Source organism: Manis pentadactyla, chromosome 9 (assembly GCF_030020395.1).
Source record: "Manis pentadactyla isolate mManPen7 chromosome 9, mManPen7.hap1, whole genome shotgun sequence".
In the NCBI taxonomy this organism is placed as follows: Eukaryota; Metazoa; Chordata; class Mammalia; order Pholidota; family Manidae; genus Manis; species Manis pentadactyla.
The window spans coordinates 123,214,639-123,236,414 of record NC_080027.1 but is presented as its reverse complement, the minus strand read 5'-3'; the positions used below and the strand labels follow the sequence as shown (position 1 = coordinate 123,236,414).

Sequence of the window (21,776 nt, the reverse complement as noted above, 5' to 3'; positions counted from 1 at the left end):
GACTTTGCTGTCTTTCGAACATCTCTAAAATTTGTGATGTGTCCTACTGCATTTTTATTGTTTTGTATTATCCCTACTTGTGATTAGAATAATAGACTTTGATCCATGCAAGTGCTTTATAGTTACAAAGCACTTTTGCAGACATAAGCCCATTGATCTTAAGAATAGAAATGCCCTCTGATTTATCTGTCTTCCCCACCAGGCTCAGCACAGTGTTTCATTTTACACAGGACAGAGCTGTTAAACACTGCATTCTGAGGGTGGTTGGACCAATCCAAGGAGAGAGTTAACAACTCCCTGTTATAGGATCAGAGATTCTGAGGCTGGATGAGGAGGACAAAATTGTAATTGATTTTTCCAGGTTGATACCTAATAGTATTTATTATATTCTGAGTTTAGAGGGCCCCAAACTATTAAACACTCTGGTTCTAGCTTCCGTACTTCAGGGAGATGCTGCCTAAAGATTATATCACCTCTTGGGGCAGCCATCTAACACCTGACTACTATTAAGCTTATAGGATTACCCCACTCCATAAAAAGCGTCTCCATTCACAGGAATGTTTCGGTGCACAAGTGGTTGCCTCAAGGTCAGGGTCCATATTGAATTGAGGTTTATATCCCTAGGGTTTAGCACAAACTTGCTATTGAAGGATGATAAAATAATTCTAACAATCACCATTTACTAAACCCTTGCCATGCATCAAGTCCTGATCTAGGTAGCTCATTAATGAGCCCATTTCATTTTTACAACTGCATTTTTTTCCCTAGTACTGTATCTTCCCATCATCTACAGGAGGAAATGGAAACATTGATAAGTTGAATAACTTTCCAAGGTCAAAGAAGTAGTACATGAGAGAGCCAGGGCTTTGAACCTATGGACTCTGGCTCCAGAGCCACACTCAAGCACGTGCTGAAATTATACGGACCCTCAGTTGAGAATGAATGAATGTAAGAACGAATGAACAGAGGCACTGAAGGTATTCTTGTTGAATGAACAACTAACCAGCCATTAATTAACTCATTTTGTCTCCATTCTATATTATCCATAGGAATATCACAAGAATCTTTCTCCAACTTTCCTTAAATTCAGTCAGATTATAGCTAAAAATAATTCCCTGATCTACCAGTATTGAATCCTGTTGGTAAAATAAAGAAGCTCAGTTTAATTTATTCTCAGCGAACCAAGTTGTCCTATAGCATTAACTACAGAAGGACAGGGATGTGGTCCTGAGCACTGGGAAGAACAGCATGTATATTGTGTACACTCAGTGCCCAGTACGTGAATGAAGGGATGAATCAAAGAGAAAATTAAAACTACAGTGGCTCTGGCCAGATTAAACTACTTACACCTCACCTTTTGCCATTCACTTCACCTTTCCCTGCACTCCAACTTGTACTCACTGCTCAGACCTCAGCTAACTCCGAATTTCTTTCAGGAAGTCTGACCACCCCAAAAGCCCCACACTTGTGAGTTCTCAAAGCATCCATACTTCCCCACTATAGTCTACTGATTTCTGCATTCCCCACTCAGCAAACAGTAAGCTCTGGGAGGTTCTCTGTCCTGGTATTTGAAAATACCCAACTTCATGACGAAGCCCTCGAAAAACATTTGTGGCATGAAGGAATTCTTTTTAAATATTATCTGACAGACCTGCGTCCCGTTGTGACAATATCTTCTCCCACAGGCGACTTTGAGAACCAGTTCTATTGTCATCTGGCTCTTGGGGACACCCCATCTCATTCAGAACTTGCACATTGTTGACGTTTTTTTCTCAGGATCTATCTTTTTCTTTTTAGCACAGCACAGAGGGAATACAGGCTGTAGAGGTATCCTGGCCAAGATTCCAACGGTGGCTCTTCCCTAGTTAGTTGTACAATCTTAGGCATGTTTCTTAAGCTTAGCTTGAATTCAAACCTAATCTAAATCTCAGTTCTCCCATCTGTAAAAGGGGAAGAGACAATTTCCTCATTATCCTTTCCCGCAAGGGCAGCGGGAGCGGGGATTGAGATATGTTTGAGAAGCTATGGCTGGACAGAAGCCCCGTGGCTATTCTTCTCCATCACCCGCCTTTCTCGGTACTTGAACTTTTTGCTCAAGTGGTTCCTTCTTGCCTCCCTGGTTGGGATCATCTGCAACAGCAGAGTCAATATCACACATTAGACAATTTGTCAGCACTCTGGGACCACTCTATCTTTCAAAGTCTCTTGTCTGGGAATGGCATCTATCTTTTCTTTAAGTTAAAAACAAACAAACAAAAAAACTGACTTTTTGAGGAAATCTAGAGTGGAAATCTGACATCACGGCTATAATATTTTGAGGGAAAATACAGTTACCCTCTCCCAGGTGCCCACAGTATCTGATTTGCAAACAATCTCTCCTTACTTGATCAGAATTAAACGCACTCTGTGCTCCTGGTCACTTTAACTTCCCTTACCCTTTGGAAGCAGTATGGCAAGTCCTTCTGACAGACCTTCGGCTTTCAGAAAAGTGGGGCTCCGGCTAGATGTCTTGGCAGTGGAAGGGCTCCCCAGGACTCTTCTCTGGGTTCTAGGTGAGTCTGAGACCTGAGACAAGAAGAGCTTCTATCTATCCCTTCTACCTAGCAAAGCAAACGGTTGTAATTCTTTATAATGGGATCTCCTTGCTTCTCTGCTCTTCCCCTCTCCCTGTGCTTCTGGGTTTGCTGCCAAGGGAACCGACTAGACTGAGAGAGAAAGACAGGGCTACAGAGAATGCCTCCAGGCCAGTTTACTCCTCATGGGCCTGGTTCAGTGGGCACCCACCTCCACCCACTGTGGGCAGAGTACAGGGACGGGAGAGGAGATGCAGTGGAGTCTAACCTCTAGGACAGAAGCCCTGAAGAAGGCAGAAAACATAGTCAGAGCTGCTGAGAAGAAAAGACCTTTGCCCAGGAGACAATCTCAGTGACTAGGGTTGGCTAGGGTTAAGAGAGAAAGGTCCATGAGGAAGAGAGTTGAATGTTTTCAAGAAAGAGTGATACAGTTACGGTGAAAGGAAAAGCTACCAAACAGTCAAATGATCTTGGCTTCTCTTTGAAATACTATGGAGCCTCTTACAGCGAGTTCTGTGGAAGAGGAAGGAGTGGTTGTTAAAGACCCCTGCAGCCCCATGTTGTGTATCCCGCTTTAGGACCACTGGGAATCCCTGTCCTCTTCCTTCTCCATACTTTGAGGCTCTGCCCCAAAGCACAAATGGTGTTTTTGGTGTCTTTAATCTGTTTTTGCGATGAGTGAATCCCATCACTAATATTCTGAGAAGAGAATTTCCCAACAATGAAGCCACTGACAGGGTCGAATTCAGTTCTAAAGTGCGGAAGGACACCTTTCCATTGGTCACATTGTGATCTGTGGGACAAACAAGTTCCAGCGCTGCTAGTACCCTTGTGACCCTGGGAGAGTCACTTCTCAGGGAAATGATCTCCAAGGTCCTTTCCAGTTCTAAAGCTTTATGTGACCACAGGAAATGCAAGAAGAGTCTCCTTTCATTTTATTAAAGAGATGCAACATAGAGCAGATATAGAAATACCAAACAAAAGCTTTGCCTCAATTCTCCCAGGGACCCCCAAATCCCAAACCTCTTAGTAGGAGTTGCCCAGAAGGTAGCAAAATTAATTTGATTATCCCTGGTCTTCTCTTTACACTGAAGGTAGGAATCTGAATGAGAAAGCAAAGAAAGGCCAGTAAGGCAGGAAGCTAAGGAATTCACATACATGTGGCTTGACCTCAGAAAACTGGGAATTAAGGAGGCACCTGGGGCTAGGTGGGGGAAATTTGTCCTCCCAGGCCCCTGTTCTGATAGCAGCACTGAGGTCACCAGCACAGGGTATGGAGTGACATTGCCTGCTTCAAATCTCCCTGCTGTCATTTACCAGCTGGGGACACCAGTAAGTGTTAGTTATTATATGATTTGTCTGCTCAGCACTATTCTGACTATTGACAGTAGCCAGCCTTTGGGGGGCTGTATGTCTCTCCCTAATTCCCTACAAATAGCCTTAGCAGCCTTTCCTTTTCTCCCAGTTCCCATCATAACAACCCTATTTAAGGAGAAATACCCAAGGAGTAGTTACCATGGAATCATCACATCACTCTTTCCTCAGCCAGAAAGGAAAGGTTCCAGAACATTCTCTATTCCATATCCCTTTCCTCCCACCTCTCCCCTGATCCCCACTAGCTCTCCCTAACTTGTCACCAAGGCGAAACTTAGGATGAATAACCCACATTTGTACAGTACTTGGCAGTTTTCAGAATGTTTTTGCATACAGTATTTTTTTCAGTTCATGGTAAGCAGTAGTGTATTTTATCCTTAAAATAATCCTTAGAGCCAAAGTATTATTTGTTCCCATTTTACAGATATGCAAACTAGGTCTTAGGCAAGTTCACAAGTTGTCTATGCTCCCAAAGCTAGGAAGCAAGTCACACCAGGACTTCAAAGCCAGCCCCCCTCCCCACCTGGACACCGAACCCACCCACGGTTTTCTCTACTACTCTTCATTATCATGGCCAAGTTCACATCCTGGGAGTATGAGAAGCCTGAAGTTTATGGCCAGTTACAAATCTCCAAGGGAACATCTCATTTTCCTCAAAGAGAATATCTCATTTTTCTCCCTGCTGGCCCAGGGAAGGGCTGTCCAGGCTGAGGGACAATACACATTAGATATCTGCAATGTGCCAGGCCCAGGTGGGGTGAGGAGTGCACAGAGAGGAGACCACAGCTCCTCAAGAGTGTAGGGTATCTACTGGATACCACCTCATCAAGGCAAAGACCACAGGCACTCCAGGCCAGTGGGCTATTATCTAAAGGAGCTACTGAGGGACAAGCCTGAGGCCCCAGGTAAACCGAGCCTTCCTCACCCCAGCACACCCCCTGGCCCTCCCTCACCCTTGCTTCCAGGGAGAGGGAGATGGACAAGCTCTGTTCTGGCCAGGGCTGAGAGCTTGATCAAATTCACACACACACACCCATGCACACTCAGCAGTAAATTCAGAGCCATGGAAATAAAACCTTGGGCTCACCCAAAGGCCAAAGGAGAAGCAGCCATGGCTTCAGTCTGTGGCTCCGGCTCAGAGCCACCATCTCCTCAGACACTGGCTGTGAGGCAGAGCTATAAAATGTGCCTCGACTTAATTTTTCCATTGACACAACCCCAGATGAGACCGCCAGGCTCTGCAGGAGCTGCAGTTCAGAAGCCTTATAACCTCTTTTCTCTGGGATCCACAGCTAGTATTGGGAGTGGGAGGGGGAACATCATTTGGGGATCAGGTTTACCACCCCCTGGACCATTTCTCTTCCAATATCTTTCCAAGGCCTAGTGCAGCAATAGGATAAGTTCTCATTCGGCGACCGATACGGGGTTGGAATTCAGTGCAAATTGCTTACATCTGCTTGGCTACATCGCAGTCAGGTAGTTTAGAAAGAGAAGGAGGGGCAGTGCTGGCCTACTTCTGGGAGGCTGGGTAGCTGTGCTGAGGAATCTGGTGCCATGCTGGGACCAGCCAGCCCAGGGTACAAAATTCCCCAACAGCATTGAGAAAAAAATACCAGGGCAGTGGGAGACAATAGAGATTCCATCCTAGGCATGGCTGGTGGGACTGGGGCAGGGAAGCTACGAAGACCCCATACGGGGGCAGAGATGGAAGGAGAGAAAGCTGGCCTTAGGGAGCAAGAGCAATAGCAGATTGCTTACACACATCAACACACACACACAACAACAACACACACACACACACATACACACATTCTCTCTCTCTCTCTCTCTCAGCCAACTCGGGTGTGTACACTAACGAATCTCATACATTTGGTAACCTCTTCCCAGAGCCCAGGAGCCCGCCAAGCCCCTGGGGCTCCCCACCCTACCCCACCTCACCCCAGCTTGGCAGCCTCCCTTGGGCTTGCTGCTGCGATCGCTCCCCAACATCAAAGCCGCCGCTGTGGGGAGCTGCAAATGAGAGCACAGGCCCGGAGAGCAGCGCCTCCCTTGAGGCCCCAGGAGCTCAAGCTGAGGGTCCGGGTCCCTCTCCGTCTCCCGCAGGGTCTCCTTTTGCTGCGGTGTCCTTATAAGGGAGAAGCCAAGTCTGCCATTCGTCTGGCTAAAAAAATGTATATACTTCCCAGGCCATGTGCTGACTTTTCACCCACTACAAGAGAAAGCACCCCCCACCCCCACTTCTGGGCAGGTTTTGTGTTATATTTCTCATTTTAACCGAACGAACCCCGAAACCATTGGCTGGTTCAGATCGCTTTGCAGCTGTGAGCCAGGAAGTGTGGGAACGGGGTGGGACGGGGACACCCGGGGGCCCAAGAACCCCCGAAACTGCGAGAGTGGGGTGGCGGTGGGGTCGGCAACCTGCTGGGCACCGCGGGCCGGAGCTCTGGCGCCCACGGCTCCGCGGCTCAGCCAGCGGCCGGGAACCCGCGACTCCTTCCATTGTTGCACCTCGGCTGTTGCCATGTTGGAGGGAGAGCCCCTTGACCTCGGCTCCCTCCCCTCCGCGGGCAGTCTGCAGCCCCCGGCCTGGGGCTCTCCCCGGCGGCGCGTCCTACCTGTGCTCGCCAAGGCTTTCCTGCGAGACCCGACGTGTCTTGTACTCCGCGGCGCGGGGTCCGTGCTCCGCAGCCCCGGCGTCTCCGCACCCGCGCCAGCCGGCCGCACACCTCCTCCGCGCGGACCGCTCCCCGCTCGGGCTACCAGCGGCCGGCGCCGGGCCCGGATCCCCGGGGCAGCGGGGAGGCAGAAGAGGCGCGAGGACCAGCTTGGAGCGGAGAACGTCCTCTCGGCCGAGAGCGTGCGCCGGCCCCACGGTCAGGCAGCCCCGGGCGAGACAATAGCGGGAGCAGCGGGCGAGAGGCGAGAAGCCATCTCCCGGAGACCCGGCGCACTGCACGGCGACGCGCGGCTCAGCCAGACCCTGCCGGGACGGGGAGCGCCGGGCCGCCGGCTCCAGCCCGCAGCGCCCGGTCGGCCGCGGGCGGAGGGCGGGGCGGGCGCGGAGCCCTGACCGCACTCCCCTCCCCTCCGCTCCGCTCGCCTCCCCGCCCGCCCTGCCGGCCCGCGGGGGGAGAGAAACGCGCTGGTGTCTAGTTGTGCTTCAGGAAGCCGGGAGCCGGCATTTCCACTTCCCACTTGGGCGAGGGCTTTTGCAGACCGTCCTTGCCTTTCCCTGCTGGAACCCTGTGCTCTGTGGCAGAGGAAGCCACATCACTGGGCTGGAAATGACTGCGTTTCGAGATCCAGCTCTCGGTTTGAGGAATTCCCCCCACGGTTAAGACAGCGAAGTCTGGAAGAGCCCCTACCTTGAGGGCGGAGGTGGGGCTGGGAGGAGCTGTCTCCGCGCTTTGCACCCTCAACCTCATTCGTTTTCCTGTTCGCTGGAGCGGCTCGTCCGACCTGAGCCCCAGGGAATAGCAATCAACGACCCGTGGGGGAGGGAAAGTAGAGGGTCCTCCAACCCAACGACGGTAGGAAAAACTTCTTGCATACAGTAGGTTATATTTAACATTCTGACCCCCAGTGCCTGTCTTTGAGCAGTGGTCTCTAGAGGAATTTTCCTAAAGCTTCCACCCAGAAGACACCAGTCGTTGGCCAGGTCCTCATTTGCATCAGGTTTGCATAGTAACTATGCTCTCAGATCTCAAAATACATTTCCCTCAGTACCGAATCCTGTTCTCACCACGGCACCCCTGTCTTACTTGGTAGGCTGGAAGATCAACACCTGATGCTCACCTTCCCTCCTCTGCAATCCCCTTCAGGTATCGGGGGGTCTGGAGACCTGCACCTCCCTCAGATGCCCAGGACTCCCCAGTCAGGCTTCTGACTGCCATCCTTCCCCTTCCCTGAGGTCAAGGAAGTGTTTGTTAAAATGCTACTATTCCGGTCTGTCTTGGGTTCACTGAGTTTAAAAAAAAAAATACAGAAGTATCAGAAAGGTCTTTTAAACAAGATATGGGGCTTTTAAATTGTCCTCAATATGAAACTGCACAACGAACCCAACACAATTCCTGGATTCACAGAGTTGGGAGAGGCTTTCAGAACTCAAGGAGAGGACTGTTGGGAAAGGAATCTGAATAACCAGGGGAAGTACTACGTAGGGGAGAAAGCCATATAAAGTTCACAAGTCAAAGGATTTCTGGGGACCTTGTTTTGTTCTCCTGCAAGATAAATCCAGCCAAGTGCAAAGGACCCGTGATTGCAGGGTGCATGAGAAAAGGGGAAAAGAAGCCCAAGAGAGGGAGGCCTTGCTCATGTTTCTTCTCTCTCCCCACGGCAGTGTGACCTTGGGTAGTCCACTCCACTGACCACTCGGGGCTGTCATGAAAATCAAATGAGAGGATATAAAATGAACCATTTTGATGACCAGACAGCCTGCTCTGCACACATATCATAATGTGTATACAATCCTATTCCTGATCCTCAACAGCCTCGGGGGACAAAAACACGCATGCATTCCCTCCTTCCCTCACTGCTTGTTCACAGTACTACTATTTATGGCAGCCTACTCTGTGCCTGTCATAAGGCTAAGCTCAGAAGCCTGAGAAAAGAGTATCAGGAGCCATCACTGTTGATGGAGTGAAAAGTCTAACAGGAAATAGGCCTGGGCTGTTGGGTTGAGAATCATGTCAAAGGCTTTATGATGCAGGTCAGTAGGGGGAAAAATTTGCCTTTTAAGAGAAACCAGGGCATGTCAAAAGTTTAGATTTCATCCTGTAGCTAACAGGAACCCAATGTGTAGACGGGTGGAGCTGGGAGTGATCTGGTCAGAAAACACTTTCAGGCATATGACACAGGAGGACTTGGAAGGTGCACTGTATGTCTTCCCTTTGATCCACCTCCAGCCCTGTAGCTTCCTAGTAGGGGTTGGCCAATGGGGAGCCATGGCGGGGTTGGGAGGAGGGAGGTCAAGGAAGTCTGGGTATTTATTCCTCAGGGTTCTTCCCTTTGGGGTCACTGTGGGCTAGCCCCCTCCAGGTGATTCCCTCTCCCTCTTCCTCACTTTCCCTTTTCCTCCTTTCTTAACCCAGAAAAATCACCCACTTCCTTTGACTTTCTGGGCCTGGGACTGGAAACTCCCCTACCTGCTGGCCTGTGTATTGCACACTGCTCCTTGTGCTGCTCTATATCCTGTCGACTCTTTGTAAATTGTCTCTTTAAATTGGAGTGTGTCATTTGCTTCCTGTCAGGTTAGGACTATAGGCGGAGAGCTCAACAAGGGGGCCATGGCTACATTGAGAGTGCAAGGTCAGAAAATCTCAAAACTGTGCTGGGGCTCTGGCAGTGGGGAAAATAGGAAAGGAGAGATACAAGAGAGAGTTAGGCAGTCAAATAAATAATATTCCACAATGTATTGAATGGAGAGAACCAGAGAGGGGGAGGAATCTGGAATTAGTCCCCACTAGTGCCTTAGGAACTGGCGGCAAGGGGTGGCATTCATTAACTGAGGGACCATAGTAAGACTAGGCGCGGGCACTGGGGAACAATCATGAGTTTACCAATTGACGAATGCATCTGCTTGTGCACCCTTCCCTTCAAAAATATCCCAGGCACCTTCACCCCCTTGATTTTCACCCAGTGGGGCCTTTGGTGGGCTTCTGATCTGCAGAACTATCAGATAATAACTGTGTTTTTTAGTCCATTAAATTTGTAGTAATTTGTTACAGCAGCAATAACAACTAATACACCCTGCAATTCGTTTCCCAAGAAGCTTCCCTAAAGAAGCCCCTAAGGATGTCTAGGCACACCTAATAGTTGCCCAGATTTTAACACTAATCACGGAGTGTTATAACTGCTTGTTTGCTATTTTTCTGGATTGAGGAGGAGACAGAAGAGGAGAATAACTAGCCTATAAATTCCTTAAGGACAAGGAAATCTCTGCTGGGTTTATCTTTGAATTCCTAGGCCTAATTCATTGCCTGATTCAAAGCTGGTACTCAATAAATACTTGGAGAATGAGAAAATGAATGAAGGCGTGGCTTTAGTTTGTTGGAAGAGAGACAATGACAGGATTAGACAATGGAGAGTTTGAGAAGTTAAGATTTCAGTGATGAAAAACAAGAACTTGGTCAGGGAGCAAGCGATTGAAATGAATGGGAGGAGGAGGTAATTGAATCTGTTTATATATGTTTTCTCTGTGTTCAGCTCTTGGCTGGGGCTAATCTATAAAACAAATTGGGCTAAAATGGAAAAAGGCAATATTTGTACCATTTTCATTTAAAAATCCTTCAAAAGACTTTCTTCATAGACTACCATCTATGAAAGATGAATGGATATTGGAGAGGTAGGGGAGGTATTCAGTAAATATTTGGTAATTAGGTTGACTTCTTCAAACCTATTGATCCTAACTGGCTTTGAAATCAGTCCTGCTTCTCCCTTATACCTTTTCAATGACCCAGGACATTTGATGACTGCCTTGTTCAGGGAGTACTTATCTCAGTGTCCGAGCTCTTGCTGCTGTGCAAGAATCTTGGGCTGCAAGCCCCTCTGTGCTTTCAGAGAGGAGGGTGGTGGGAGACCAGCGGGCGGGCTCACCAGAAACTCAGGCTGCTCTCAGTTTGGAGTTTTTACGTCACAAACACCAAAGGGGACTTCCCCAAATAACTTCTCTGTACCATGCATCTTCCCAGTACCTGGCAATGGTCTCAGCTCCAAAGGCTCTACCTGGTGATGAGGGAGGAGGCAGCCACACCAGGCGCTGGTTTGGGGAGCCCCGGGAAAGCATCTTCACATTAAACCTTTCTAAAATTCTAGCTACTGGACATGTGCTTTCTGGCTCTTTAACACAATTATGTTCAACTCACAACTATCCTTGCACTAGATACCCGGCTATGTACCACTGTGGGTCTCTCTGGAGGAGGAAGACAAGACTTCCCCATCCATGTAGGTGCCCCCCAATTCCTGTGAAAACAGTTATGGCTGCAGGGTGCAACCAAGTGAGGCAAAGCTTGTGGGCCAAGATAAATCTTTCTTGCTCCACAGCTGTTTCCAGCTCTGTTACAGAGTTGATGGTGGTTTTCTAAGGCTGATGATGAGAAGGGTAAAAAGTATTCCTTTAAAAATTAGTGGGGGAAATGAAGTTACAAAAATGGAGTGGGGAGGAGGGCCTCCAAATATAAAATATGTGGTGTTACATTGCCCTCTAGCGGGAGGCCTAAGGTCAACAGTCTATGTGACGTCAGAAGCTTGAAGAAGCAATCCGGAAGACTGCCTGCTGAATAAGGTACAAAACTCCTGCTGGTGGTGTTTGTAATGCAACAACAAAAAAGCAGATTCAGTTCACTGTACCTCAGGTGGGACTTTGAAATGTTAACAAGACAAACTTTCAATTCAATTTTCAAACTTTGCTATTGCCTATATGACAAAATTATTCTCAGCCTGAAATAAACCTGGTCAGCTCTCTTCAGTCTGGCACTGCCTCTCTCCATGCCAGCCAGATTAATTTATTTATCATCCCCCAAACACAGCTTGCACTCCCCACTTTCCTGTCAGACTTAACCATTTTCCTTCCCACTGTGCCTAGCTTCCTCGTCGTGGAAATAGTAGGTGCTCAATAAACAACTTGATGAGTTAATCCCATTCAATCTGTTTAACTTTAAACAGCTGGTTTATTATCCTGACAGCAAGGGATTATGATGCAACAAAGCCACTGGGCAGGAAGAAGACCTTGAAACCCCCTTTATTCTTGCCCCTTTGAGGACACTGGACGGATACCATTTCCCTTCCTTAAAAAAAAAAACAGTGAGGTATAATATATTTCCACATTTCATTCGTAAAAACAAAGCAAGAGGTTTTTCCACATCTGACACAGTGAGTGCTCAAGAAATGTCTCATTAAATAAATGAATGTCTGTCTGGTTCATTACAATTTCTTCTGTACATCTCTGACAGTTGCTTGTGTAAACTTACCTCTGATCATGTCTTTTTCTTGCTGAAAACTCAAGGGCTCCCACCCTCATTTTATAATCCCTGCCTTTCTGTCCATGTTTACCTCCTGCCACTCTATACTTGAATTCTTACTACTGTATTTATTACTTTGTTAAAATTGTTTGCTTAAATGTCTACCTTCTATCCTAGACTGTGAGCAGGATCCATGTTCTGCGTATCTCCATCTCTGCAGGTAGCATAGAACCTAAACCATAATAGATGATCAATAAATATTTGTTCAGTTAAATCATTCCTTCCTGTTGCATTTTGAATCTGTTCTTTCTAAACTCATTCACAGTGGGAAAAGTAATAGAATGGAAACACTTTATGTATTTTACAAGTCATCTAACCAATTTCCCTCAATTTATAGATGTGGAAACACAGGCCTGTTCAGGATCACCCAATTTGTTGGTCATTGTTTTAAAAGAATCAAACAATTGTAGGAAAGAAATTCCCCTAACTGAGGCTGAGCTATTTTGTTGTTCATTGTGTTCAGAAGCCTCAAGTTCCCAGAAACAAAAATGAATTCCCTTATCAGTCTTTGAAATTTTGTAATCCTGTATTCCACACCCTATGCGTCAGGGTTGATGGAACTGATTTTAGGAAAAAAATAGACTGATCCACAGATTCTGATTCTTAAAACTCCATGTTCCTTTCATTAGTGTACACTAATACTGCTTTAGAAGGATTCATTTTGTGAATCTGACTTAAAAACTGCACCTTGCCTGAAACAGAGGGAAAGGCAAATATTCAATCAAAATCTAAATGAAAGTTGTCTTGTCAATGGGTTTCAGCCCCAGGCAAGTTCGGTATGGATTCAATGAGACCGAAAAATGACAATGGAATGTTCTTGTGGTGAAAGGGTTTATACCCAACTTTATTCCCACGGTGGCAGATCAATCACTAGAATCCCCTCCACTCAGAGCGAGTCTGCACGCAGCAAGCCGGTCTCTGCCTCTGGGCCTCTGGGCCTCTGCAAGCCGTCTCAGTCCAGTCTCTGCTCTCCTGCAGCGGTGCAGCCGTGCCACCGTGTAGCCCAGAGCACTGGGTGGAGCTCTTTACATAGAGCCAATAACAACGCATTGCCCACACGTGTGTAGTGAGCCAGTCGACCACGGCCAGGTGAGAATCCTGGCCACAGGAACCTTTGCTTTCTCCACAAAGGTCTAAGTTCCCTTTCTCCTAAATTAAATTTGAACACAGCTTTCCCATCGATGGTAGCTCTGTCACTTTCCCCTTCTCTGGCTGGTCTTCTCTTCTTCCCCAGGTGTAGGTGGTCTGTTCTTCAGTCTTCAGATCGTTTTCAGGAACCCACCTTTCCACAGTCACTCCTGTTTTCCTATATTAGCTCTTCTGTTGATAAATCAAATGTGTCTTTCCTTCTTTTGTGCCAAGGACTATCAAACAGCTACATCATCTAGTGAAGGGAAATGTGTATTTTGTTAAAGGGAAAATTACTGTAAACTGGATCTGTAGAATAACTAAAATTAAGAGATCCTATCAGGGAGGTGATAGAAGATGGAAGAATTGTAATACAAATAGTGCAACTCTATGTCAGAATTTTTGTTATTCCTCTTGGTTGCCCATTTTTCTGTAATTTACTACCATTTAGTTTTAGAGAGTTTAGTATATATTGGGAATTTATCAAATATGAGATATAAAAGAACTTGAACATATGTCTCAAGTAAATGGAGAAAATATAGAAGCGAGCGAGTGTTTTGTTTTTTCTTTATCTTGCACGGAGGAAAAGAACTTTTAGATCTGGTCAAAATCTAAATTGAACTTCATAGGAAAGCAATTTATTAGAATTATATCAAGTATATTGAAGAGAAACCGCCTAGAAGAGCGCCCGGATAGCTCAGTCGGTAGAGCATCAGACTTTTAATCTGAGGGTCCAGGGTTCAAGTCCCTGTTCGGGCGTCTTTGCTTTTGTATTCTCACTTGGACCACAAATTTTATATGAGAATCTTAATGTGGAAACGTACTTCTGTTTTCAATTCAATTCATTTCATTTTCCTTTGATTCCAAAATATGCTAGATAAACATACTCTCCGGGGAGAAAAATGACTACGCAAAGTCGCTTGCTTTCTTGGCTATGACGGTTTTGCACGGTAGTACCCTACCGAGAAGGAATTTGTTTTTTACGATTACTTCAAATCCAAGGAAAAATCACGTGAAAACTTAAAGAGGAGCGCCCGAACAGGGACTTGAACCCTGGACCCTCAGATTAAAAGTCTGATGCTCTACCGACTGAGCTATCCGGGCCCTTTTGGAGAAAATCGCCTTTCTACTACATCTTACATAAGAATGCGGCACCTTCTGTAATCGACTCCTGCTCGCATTTTGAAACTCAAAAGTTCGGGATTCCCGAGCCAAAGAAAAACAGACCTAAATCATCCACTTTTCATCAGCATTAGCAGCTAATTAAAAATTGAGAGATATTTACATACACAATAAATTCATCAGGTAGCCTTCTTTCGTAATTTGATAGATCCAGGATTAGGAGAACGCGACATAACACCATTTTGGAAGCGCTGTAGCGTCATTACGTCTATTTTACTATTAATAATAGTGTGGATATTAGTTCTAAACCTACCCGACAGGAAAAAAAGAGACACAGAAAGAGAAAGACTAAACGAGAAGACAAATACGCTGTTCTGAAGCTACTGGATTGCCCTGTGTAGTACAATGCAGGAGAAAGGACCCTGCAGAGGGATAGTGAGATTGTCCTGTGACTCCCTTGAAGGCGTTCAAGTAATGTCAAGTGACGCAAACCCTGGAGGTGGTCACCAGCTTGTTCTCCTTTGGGTACAAAGCCCTACCAGGCACGAGAGACAGGAACGCAGAACAAGCCGGCAGGGAGAGATTTTATTGACCTTGGCCTTGAGGCTCCGCTCTTCCTCAGCCTCAGTAATGAGCGCTGCTGCCGGCTCCAGGGCTGGCCTTGAAGCATCACCCATGGTGAGGTTTAGCGTGGGACAGGGAAGAAGAAGTCTTGTTAGCTCATGTTACTTTCCCTTAATTCCGGAAGCTGTCCTAAATAAATGGTCAAGGATGTACAAAAAGACCCGATTACAGGAGAGATGGTCACTGCATTTTAGCTGGAAAACACTTGAAATGACAACTGGCTGTATAAATTATGGGACAGCCTTAATGTGGAATGTTATACAGCCGTTAATAATCATGTTATAGAATACAACTTGGGCAAAGTATTGTTAAGTTAGGAAATATTTCAGATCAATCTTGTTTTTAAAGGATAAATGCTTGCACATAAAGCCTGGATTGAAGTTAGGTGCCCCTGTTGAATCTTTACTACCACTGTGTGATCTTGAGCAAGCTACTTCTCTGTGTCTTGGGACAATAGGTGACTGTGAGAATGAAATAAGATGGGTTATAAAAATTGTTTAGAAGTATGTCTGACAAGTAATAAACATTCATGAAGTCACACAGAGACTTAATGGCAAAATGTTCAAGAACAGACTCTATGGATTCTGCTCTATTATTCTCTGACACTTATCCACCCTTCAACAAATGCTTAACATATTTTTTAAATTAGTTAATTTTTATTGAGGTATAACTGACATACAACATTATGTTAGTTTGAGATGTACAACATAACAATTTGATATTTGCGTATGTTGTGAAATGATCACACAGTAAGTCTAGTTAATATCTGCCACCACAGAGTCCCAAATTTTTTCTTGTGATGAGAACTTTCAAGATCTACTCTCTTACAAACTTAAATATGCAATACAGTATTATTTATTATACTCACCATGCTGTATTTGACTGGAGTGGTGGAAGAGGTAGAGAATTTTGAAAGATGCTAACAGTGGGATGTCATCAATTGATGACAACAATTCTGGGCAGAAAGAATAACTTTATCCCCAAGCAATGGAGAACTTTTAATTAAAGGTTTGGCTCATCCAATTCATCCATTTTGTTTCCATTTCCCACTAGAAGGAGCACACATTCAATTTGCTCCATTCATGTTACAATAAAAACAATAACAGGGGCTATGTTATTAAGTATTCTTTATAGGAATCATATCACCAGAGGATCTACCCGGAACTAATGGCAAAATTGGCTAAAATATAAAATTGTGTGTAGATGGGATGCTGAGTCATCAAATTAGGAATATTAGACTGCCTTTTCTTTGCTCAAAACCCTTTGATTCTTCCCTAATACTTACTGAATAACCACTCAGAACTTTTAATAGCAGCATTCAAAATCCTCCGCAATTTGGCCCCAGCCTACTTTGCTAACATTCCATACCAGTGCACTTAACAGTAACGTAATGTAAACCACCTATGTAATTTACAATTTTCTAGTAGCCACGTTAAAAAAAGTAAAAAGAAACAGGTGAATTAATTTAATACCATATTTTATTCAACCCAATATATCTAAAATATTATCGTTTTGATATGTAATCAATATAAAACATTACTAGCGAGATATTTTACATTTTTTCCTAAGTCTTTGAAATCTGATGTGTATTTTACACTTACAGTACATCTCAATTTGGACTAGCCACATTTGAAGCTACATATGGCTGGTGGCTGTTATATCAGACAGTGTGATTCAATACAATGCCAATCTTCTGAACAGTCACCAACCCTTCAACCCAAGTGAACTCTTCTCAGTTTTAAGACTGTGTATTCTAATTCCTCATCCCTTTCATCACCTCATTATTTATGTCATGTCTTTTCAAATGACTTTTCTCATCTCTGCCTCTTGAAATCCCATTCATTTCTGAAGGCCCACTCAGATGATACCTTTTGTACAAAACCTTCAGTGATTATGTTTCATGGGAAGGAAAGATTAATTTGAGAGACTGTTGCTCACATTCAGTTTTTAGATTAAATATCACAGCCATACATTTATTATGCAAACTGAAAAAATGAAATTGGATCCCATGTTACAACATGCACAAAAATCAATTCCAGTGAGATAAAGGCCTAAATGTGAAAAGGAAATCTTTAGAACTTTTAGTAGAAAATATATAAGAGCATCATTATGAACCAAAACCAGGAAAGAATCTCTTAAATAAAATACAAAAAAAAGCAGTGAAACAAAGAAAATAATTTAAAACTTTGATCTCATTAAAAAAACTTCTATTCATTGAAAGGCAACATTCAGAAAGTGAAAACAATACATAGATTTGAACATGCTATTTGCAGTATATATAATCAAGAAGAATTAATATTCAGATTACAGACAGAACTACAAATCAATAAGAAAAAGACAAACCAACAGAAAAATGGGCAAAAGATACAAACAGGCAATTCATAGATGAGTGACTATAGTCAACAAATATGAAAAAATACTCAACCCTACTAATAAATCATGGATGTATAAATCAAACTATCATGAGAATCCATTGCCCACTTTTCAGATTTTTAAAAAAATAATCTGACAATACTAAGGATTAACAACGGAATTCTTATACACACCTGTCAGCTCTGTATACTTCTACAGTCACTTTGGAGCACTCTGTCATCATCTAATAAAGTTGGCAATGTGTATGTAACCCAATAATTCCACTTCCTAGGGTGCCCAAAAAGGCAAGTAAAGGAATGTTGACAGTAGTGTTGTTTGTAACAGCAGGCAACTGGAAACACCTAAATATTTATTAAAGGAGGAGATAAACTTAAAAATTGTGGTGTGCTCATTACTGTTATGGGATGAATTGTATCCCCCTAAATCTGTATGTTGAAGTCCTAACCCCCAGGACCTCAGAATGTGACTGTTTGAAGATAGGCAGTTTCAGAGGTGATTAAGTTAAAATAAGGTCCTATGGGTGGGTCCTGATCCAATATAACTGGTGTCTTTATAAGAAGAAGAGGTTAGGACTCACACAAGGCACAGATTGGGGGATAAACATGTGAGGACACAGTGAGAAGGTGGTCATCTGCAAGCCAAGGGAAGATACAGCAGAAGAAATCAGATCTACCAACCCCTTGTTCTTGTATTTCAAGCACTCAGAAGTGTGAGAAAACAAATTTCCATTGTTTAAGTCGCCTACTTTGTGGCATTTTGTTAGGGCAGTCCTCAAAAACTAATACATTTGTTATATAACAATTCATTATACAATTACACAATTCAATATATTATTGTACAACAGTACTATTACAATATTGAAAATTAACTAAAACTACAAGTTGACTTCACAATGATGAGCAAAAATGTAGATTTATACACACAGTGCTGTTTATAAATTTTTTTTAAATGTAAAATATTTTTAAGGAATATATACACATGTAAATTCTAAAAGTCTACATAAATGTATGGCGGGGTAAATTCCAAACTCAGAATAATGGTTTCCTCTGGAGTTGAAGGAGAGAGAGATGTTATAGGAGAAGGCACTTTAAAAAAATTGGTATTGTTCTTTAGGAAGAGTGGTGGAGAAAAGAAGATTATATTCTTTTTTATTCCTTTTTGTATGTGTGAAGTAGTTCCTTATAATTTTTACAGAAAGGTTATTGTCCAAAAACATGTACTTCTAATTCCTTTAGAACTATTAGGGGCCTTAGAAAAATCATCTCAGTCAGTCTTTTTTTTTTTTAACAGATTGGGAAACTGAAGAACTGTGTAACTTTCTGGTTTGTAGAAATAGCTAGACTAAACCCAGATTTCCTGCCTCCTTATTAAAAAGAGGGTTTGTGAGTACAGTTCTTAGAGAAGGAAGTGATAATCACTGAGTCAGCTGTGACCTTACAAGGCCAAATTTCATTTTCTTTTTTGGTAAGGTTACTTGACTGGTAGGAGAAATACTATAGTTAAGGTTTATTTTCATTATAGCGAGTCATTTGATGAAGTTTTATGAACTCCTTGGGAAGGACAGAGAAATGTTGCCAGATGTTGACCACGATTAGGTGGGATCATTGCTGGTTTAAGAACAACACTGGAAGATGAATGATTAATTATGAATCACTGTCAAAGATGAGGGGAAAAGCTCAATTCTTAATCCATTTAATTAAAGCCTTAAATGAAGACAAATTAAATATGTTGATCAAAATTTTGCAAAATGCAAAAGTCACAGAGCTAATCTCTCTTGTCCTTCCAGGCAATACTAACTAGCTCATCAGCCACTGCACTTACCACATTCTCCTTATCTGGACAGCCTGACTCCTCCACTGGACAGATCCTCGTGTTAGTTGTTTTGGAATCCTCTAGGTTGGTGCTTGGCACAGAGTAGGGGTTCAACAAATGTTGACTGATCTTAAAACAAACCGAACTGCATGACAGGATAATTCCAAGTGTCCAGGAGACAGTACGAAGGAACCTCAACTAACCAGATAGAATAGAAAAGACACAAGTCAAATTCTTGTTTGGAATTAAAAAAAATAAAATTTCACAAAAAGAGGAGAAATCATTGATAGTGGGTCACAGTCCTTCCTCCCTATTTTATTTTGAGAGGTGGTTGCTGACTTGAAACTCTTTGGGAGCAACTGTGAAAAGGGAATTAATTCTTCAGTTCATTTACAGAACGCTGGATCTCCCAGCTATACGCGAGGTTACGCCATAAATAGAGCAAAGTGCAATGTGCAAATTGAAGGAGGTCATTGCCCCATTTTATTTTGCATGGGTCTGTATTTAGCTCCGGGAGCCACATTTTAAGCAGGACAAACAGGTACTTGTTCAGAAGATAGCGACCAAAGTGGCCAGAAGCCATGACAAATAAATAGCTGTAGGCTACTGAGGGGATTTTTAGCCTGCAGAAGAACAAGGGAGAGGGTTTGGGATGGGACATAGCAGCTGTCTTCAAATAACCGAGTAGTATTCGTATTGGAAAGAATGAAGCCTTACTGTTCTCCCAAGTGCAGAACTGAAACCAATAGAAAGTGCAAAGTAACGTGTTTCAACTCAGAAAATCCGCTAACGTTTGGAATCATCCTGAAATAAATGAAGTATTAGGGAGAAGTAATGCCATTTGGCAACAGCAGAGGTTGAAGACAGCCAGCCTGAGAGGTTCCCTGAAGGCACTTCCATGTTGGGAGAGACTAGATGACCGGATTGCGCTCCCAATTAGCTCCATTTCATTGTTCTTTGCACCTGTCTTTTAACATTTACCACGTATCTTGTAGTTATTTGTGTATAGACTAGTCTTATCTCCCCCAATTGACGACAACACTAGGATGCTTTTTCTTCTTTCCAGCCTCCTCTGGGGCAGTGAGAATGAGCAAGTTAACACGGAGGAACAGGGAGTGGCATTTTCCTGGAAAGCTGAAGGCCGCCTCTGATTATGCCCTTAGGTTTCCCCCCTTCCCGCGTTTTGATCTCCTAGGACACGTCTGTAAGCATCTCAAGACTCTAAGATTTCCTGAAACCTTCCCTCTTGAATCCTCCCAACTCTCCCTTGTTCAGGAGCTGCGACTCTCCCCATTTGGGATCTACTCTATGGTAGGGGTGCTCAGCCTTTCTAGCTCTCTAGCGCGCCAGCTGACTCATCTATGGTTTCCGGAAACCTCACCGGAAGTTCTTGTGAGAGAAGGGTTGGGAGGCCGGAAATTGCGTCCTCATTGCTCGCCTTTTCAAAATGCCGCTGGGGCCTTAGGGACTGCGTCTGACGCCCCCTCCCCCCCGGGCTCGGCGGGGGAGCGACTCATGGAGCGGCCGTGAGGTGTGGCTCTTGGGTTTCGTAGTGGGGGGAGCCGGGGGCTGGAGGCGGGGGTGCGGGGGGACGGGGAGCCGGCGGCGGTGCGGCCAGTCGTGCGGGCCCGAAGCCGGGGTACCGGGCGGGAGGGGCTTGCGGCACGGGTGGCGGCGTTGGGAAGGCCGCGCCGGGCGGAAGAAGGGCTGTGGGGGAAGGGTTAGAAGGTGAGGACCCGCGGAAGCTAAAAATGGAAGTAGACTGACGGGAAGCAGCGTGGCCAACAGGGTACTAACCTCAAATGAAAGTAGTCGGATCGACGATGTTTCACTGGGCGCGAAGTTTTGAGGAATGCTGAGGCAGTTGGGAGGAAGGAGCGGACGGAGGGAGGCAGGAAAATGACAGAGGTGCTCAAGTTTTTAAGACAGTCATTTTCAAGGCTGCGGCCCTTCCGTTTCAGAAGAACTTGAGCGCTTATTTGAAAAATGCTCGTTTGGGGGCCACACCCAGACCTCCCCAAACAGTATCAGGAGGTGGGGCTCGGGAATACGTATTTTAATCAGCATGCCTCCGAACTGATTCTTGTACACCCTAAAGTTTGAAAACACTGTTTTAAAGGGAGACCGGGAGAAAAATGCTGCAGTTTTTGCCACAGGAAAAACTCTTGTGAACACAGGAAAGCTCTGTGTTAGGAAGCTTCTTGTCTTGGGATGTTCGCAGGCGGAACAAGTATCTGTCAAAGATGTTTAGTACCTTTGGTGTTAAGTATGACTACATCTCAGTTTAAGTTAGGCCCCACCCTTTTACACATTCCTGATATGAAAAGGTAATTTAGTTTAAAAGTATTTATTTCACAATATTTTGTTCCACAGTACTGGTCAGGATCATTTCTAATAGTTTTTAAAAACAAGGAAGTGTGTGCCTGTTGTTAAAAAATGCACACAGTACCGAAGTGTGTAAAGTTAACTACTGACCGTCATCCCTGACCGGTCCTTTCCTTAGCTGCTGTTAACTGCTTGATGTTATATCTCCTGATTTTTTTACATAGTCACATTTTAAAGCAACAGTTGATCCTTTTGTATGTATTGTTCTGCACCTGAAGTTTTCCAGGTAGTAATCAGGGACAGCTTTCTGTATGTATACAAATAATACTTCCCTTTAAAGGCTTGCTTAGTATTGCACTATGGGGTTGTACAATGGCTGCTTTAACCAGTTTCCCATTGATGGGTTTTTAGGTTGTTTCCTGGCATG

At 44.4% G+C, this 21,776-nt stretch overlaps 2 protein-coding genes and 2 non-coding genes across 10 annotated transcripts in view; 2 read left to right on the top strand and 2 right to left on the bottom strand.

The window, feature by feature from the left end:
• Positions 1-7,297, bottom strand: part of PIK3C2B (phosphatidylinositol-4-phosphate 3-kinase catalytic subunit type 2 beta) — a 59,548-nt gene extending 52,251 nt beyond the window's left edge. For 2 of the 3 annotated variants that reach the window (XM_036909672.2, XM_057508083.1), the window contains exon 1: positions 6,563-7,290. The gene's annotated coding sequence lies outside the window, so the exon portion shown is untranslated. Of the gene's footprint in view, positions 1-6,562 lie in introns of all 3 variants that reach the window. The other variant, XR_005029704.2, reaches the window with a different exon arrangement.
• Positions 7,298-13,779: 6,482 nt separating this feature from the next.
• On the top strand, positions 13,780-13,852 carry TRNAK-UUU (transfer RNA lysine (anticodon UUU)). Its single transcript has one exon. It is a non-coding gene; the product is annotated as a tRNA-Lys (tRNA).
• Positions 13,853-14,124: 272 nt separating this feature from the next.
• On the bottom strand, positions 14,125-14,197 carry TRNAK-UUU (transfer RNA lysine (anticodon UUU)). Its single transcript has one exon. It is a non-coding gene; the product is annotated as a tRNA-Lys (tRNA).
• Positions 14,198-20,413: 6,216 nt separating this feature from the next.
• MDM4 (MDM4 regulator of p53) overlaps positions 20,414-21,776 on the top strand; it is a 36,837-nt gene continuing 35,474 nt past the window's right edge. For 2 of the 5 annotated variants that reach the window (XM_036909676.2, XM_036909677.2), the window contains exon 1: positions 20,417-20,555. The gene's annotated coding sequence lies outside the window, so the exon portion shown is untranslated. Of the gene's footprint in view, positions 20,556-21,776 lie in introns of all 5 variants that reach the window. The other 3 variants (XM_036909681.2, XM_036909679.2, XR_005029707.2) reach the window with 2 other exon arrangements.